Consider the following 4774-nt stretch of genomic DNA (forward strand, 5'->3'; position numbering starts at 1 on the left):
TGATTTAATTTTCCTACTTATCATGACTTTTTCATTTAGACTGTTATATATACTATTTCCCAGAGCCCTTTCTTGCTTTCTGATGGTTCTTCTTTTTTCTGTTGCCTCTTGGTTGCTCTATTTGCAAGGACCCTAATGGCATAATTGCTGCATCTTCTTGCACTGTTTCTCTTTCCTCTAAGACTTGGTTAGTTGGTTGGTTAGTTTTAAATCTCTCTTTTATTTTAGAGACTTTTCCCAAATGTGTAGTCATCCTTGACTGTCCATATTCACAAGTGAGGTCATTTTTTAATAAGCTAACTTGAAGTTCTATCTTGGATTTACTGGGTTCTCTATTAAGGGATCAGTCAGTGAATTACCCTATTCATTGGAAAGTCCTAAACTATTTGCACTTCTTATTTCTAAGGCCATTCAGTTTTTGCAGAAAGGAAGGGCCATCCATTTCCTATAGCCGGAAGTGGTATCCAGCCATAGACTTCACTGCTGACCTTCTGAGGACAGGATGGGGAAGACTGTATCTCCATGGTTCATTAATAGCCTTTCATTTAATCATGCTAATTTCAGTCTGGTGCTCACCCCAGCCCTCCCTGTTCTTTATGTCCCCAAATTCCAAACTTCTCCAAGTCCAAAGCTTTGGTTATTCAGTTTCCCAAGAGAACAGTCTCAGATCCCCTGTGGGTTGGGGAGTCTGATGAGTGGATAAAGAAGAATGACCCAACAGCTCAGTGCCTCAACATTCAACTGTTGCTTTTGTTTCATTCAAGTCTGGCCTTCCCGGTACTTGGGAAATCTAGTCACTAAGCCTAGTAACCCAGTTGCCTTTCTTCTCTTCCATATCCATCTCTGCTTAGGTTGTAACATTCTCCCTTGCTAAATCAGTTCCCCTGGTGTCTACTCTGTCTTCTAAAAATTCATTGAAATCTCTCCTCCATTGTGGCCTCCTAACTTCTTTTTTTTTTTTTTTTTGACCCTAATGCCTATTTATTTATTTATTTACTTTTATTTCAATAGATTTAGGGGTATAAGTTGTTTTTGGTTGCATGGATGAATTGTATAGTGGTAAAGTCTGGGCTTTTAGTGTACCTGTCACCCAATTAGTGTACATTGTGCCTGATGGATAACTTTTCATCCCTCACCCCCTCCTTACCCTCCCCCATTTGAGTCTCCAGTGTCCATTATACCACTCCAGATGCCCCTGTGTAGCCATAGCTTAGCTCCCAATTATAAGTGAGAACACGCGGTATGTGGTTTTCCATTCCTGAGTTACTTCACTTAAGATAATGGCCTCCAGGCCGGGCGCGGTGGCTCACGCCTGCCTGTAATCCTAGCTCTCTGGGAGGCCGAGGCGGGCGGATTGTTTGAGCTCAGGAGTTGAAACCAGCCTGAGCAAGAGCGAGACCCCATCTCTACTAAAAATAGAAAGAAATTAATTGGACAACTAAAAATATATAGAAACAGCTAGCCAGGCATGGTGGTGCATGCCTGTAGTCCCAGCTACTGGGAGGCGGGGGGGGGGAGGGCGCTGAGGCGGGAGGATCGCTTGAGCCCAGGAGTTTGAGGTTGCTGTGAGCTAGGATGACGCGACAGCACTCTAGCCCGGGCAACACAGTGAGACTTTCTCTCTAAAAAAAAAAAAAAAAAAAAGAAAGATAATGGCCTCCAGTTCCATCCAAGTTGCTGCAAAAGGCATAATTTAGTTCTTTTTAATGGCTGAGTAGTAGTGTTCCATGGTATACATATATACACACCACATTTTCATTATCTACTCATTGGTTGGTGGATACTTAGATTGATTCTGTATCTCTGCAACTGTGAATTGTGCTGTGATGAATGTATCAGTGCATGTGTCTTTTTTATATAATAACTTCTTTTCCTTTGGGTAGATACCCAGTAGTGGGATAGCTGGATTGAATGAATGGTAGGTCTACTTTTAGTTCTTTGAGGAATCTCCATACTATTTTCCATAGAGATTGTAGTATTATAATTTACATTCCCATGGGGTAAGATGGTATCTCATTGTGGTTTTAATTTTTGTTTCTCTGATGATTACTGTTGAGCATTTTTCCATATGTTTTTTGGCCATTTGAATATCTTCTTTTGAAAAATGTTCGTGTCATTTTCCCACTTTTTAAAGTGATTGTTTTTTTCTTGCTGAGTTTGGGTTCCTTATGGATTCTGGATATTGGTCCTTCGTTGGATGTATAGTTTACAAATATTTTCTCCCATTTTGTAGGTTATCTATTTATTGTGCTGATTATTTCTTTTTCTGTTCAGAAGCTTTTTAGTTTAGTTAAATCCCATTTATTTATTTTTGTTTTTGTTGCAATTGCTTTTGGGGTCTTAGTCATACATTCTTTTCCTATGTCAAAGTCCAGAAGAGTTTTTCCTAGGTTTTCCTCTGTAACTTTTATGGTTTCAGGTCTTAGATTTTAAATCTTTAATCTGTCTTGAATTAATTTTTGTGTATGCTGAGAGATGGGGATCCAGTTTCATTCTTCTGCATGTGGCTCTCCAATTTTCCTGGCACTGTTTATTGAGAAGGGCGTCCTTTCCTTTGTTTGTTGTTGTCTCTTTGTCGAAGATCAGTTGGTTGTAGGTATATGGCTTTATTTCTGGGTTCTCTATTCTGTTCCATTGGTCTGTGTGTCTACCTTTATGTCAGTACCATGCTGTTTTTGCCTAACACCATTTTAAATTCCTTTACACTTACTCTAACGATGTTTTCAGAAGGAGGGGAAATAAATGTGTGGGCAATCTGCCTTTTTTTGGTGTGGGGGACACACAGAGTCTCACTGTGTTGCCCAGGCTGATCTCAAACTCCCCCCACCTCAACCTCCTCAGTAGCAATCTGCCATTTTTAACTGTAAGTTCTAACTAGGCAAGTTTTCATGAGGAGACGGAGGTGGGGCTTTATCCGGGAAGGGGGCTCAGGTGGTGCACGGCAGGGCTGGGCATACTGGGTGGCCTGAAGGTACTGAGCCCCTGGGAAAAACTGAGAAAGGTGCAATCCAAGGGTATGCAGAGAGGAAACCCCAGAAGGTTGGAGCACTCAAGGGGCTGTCATAGTTTTACTCTGGGTAATCCTGCTTGAACCAACCATCATACATATAATCAATTTAATACCTACTTTTTCCAAACTAAGCACACAAATCGAAGGGCCATCAATTCTCTTCCCATCCAACCTGTACAACCCTCTCCTCTCCTCATCACTTTTTGTTGCTTTCTTCTCATTCTTGCAGGGTCTGTAACAGAACTTGGGGGTATTTTATTATTTTCTAAATATATATGTTAGCAGGCCTGATCTCACATAGACACACTTTCATATTTGAAAACAGATATTAGCTGTCAGGGGAAACTGTCACATAAAGTCATAGGATCAGAAGGACCTTAAGATGTTGTCTGGCTTGTATTTCTGTGCCTTAGGATGAAATTATACTTAGGAAATGACTTCAAATGCACATTCACAACTACTGAGAGATGGTAGGGACAGAGGGACAGAGCTGGAGATGGTGGTAAAAGACCCGTGTTGGTGTCCCTGACCCCACGTTGCCTGGCAACGAGCAGATGGCTGAGATCCTCAGGTTCTTCATCTGCAAAATTGCACAAACACTTGCCCTGCCTGTCTTGTAAGGTTGCTGCAAAATCAAATGTGGTAATTTAGATGAAAACATTTCTTAATTGTATACCATGCTGGTGTATTTATAGATAAGTTAATGGAATTTTCCAGGAACTTTACAAGGTGTTATGTGGAATGTGAGGTTAGAAGTGGTACAGTTTCTGACCTTATGACACTTAAAATTTAGTAATATCTCTTTAGAGAAGAGGGTAAAACAACAGATGCAAATCTGGCTTATTTTTTAACACTGGAATTTGCTTCTCAAACTTGAAGTAACTCAGTGCATACTTCTCTGATTCGTGACTGCTGCCATTAGCTCTAGTTTGCTTTTTTTCTTTGCCTACAGCATATCATACCAGATTGTAATTGCAATAGTATTCAGAGTTGCTCTAACCTGTAAACAAAGGCTTATAAAATTTGGGTGATGAAACAACCCTAATGTATATCAATGGATAAATGCATAAACAAAATGTGGTATATACATACAATGGGATATTTATTCAGCCTTAATAAGGAAGGAAATTCTGATAGATGCTATAGCATGGGTGACCCTTGGGCATTACACCAAGTGAAATAAACTTAGTCACAAAAAGACAAATACTGTATGATTCCAATTAGTAAAGACATAAGGTAGAATGATGATTGTCAAGGGCTGAGGGAAAGGAGTTATTGTTTGATAGGCACAGAGTTTCGGTTTTGCAGGATAAAAAGAGTTCTGGAGTTAGATGGTGGTGATTGTTGCTCAGCAATGTAATGTACTTAGTATTACTCAACTGTACACTTAAAAATGGTTATGATGGTAAATTTTATGTTATTTGTATTTTGTAACAATTTTTTAAAAAAATAATGAAATACTAATACATGCTACAACATGGATGAATATTTAAAACATTGTGTTAAGTGAAATAAGTCAGATGCAAAAGATCACAAATTATATGATTCCATTTATATGAGGTTCCTAGACTAGGCCAATTCATAGAGACAGAAAGTGGAATAGTGTTTCCCAGGGGCTGGGGGTTGGGGAATGAAGAGTTACTGTTTAATGGGTACAGAGTTTCAGTTTGGGATGAAGAAAAGATTCTGGAGATGGATGGTAGCTATGGTTGTACATCACTGTGACTGTACTTAATGCCACCAAACTGTACATTTGAAAATGTT

Source organism: Propithecus coquereli, unplaced genomic scaffold, assembly GCF_000956105.1.
Source record: "Propithecus coquereli isolate 6110/MARCELLA unplaced genomic scaffold, Pcoq_1.0 Scaffold29, whole genome shotgun sequence".
Taxonomy (NCBI): domain Eukaryota; kingdom Metazoa; phylum Chordata; class Mammalia; order Primates; family Indriidae; genus Propithecus; species Propithecus coquereli.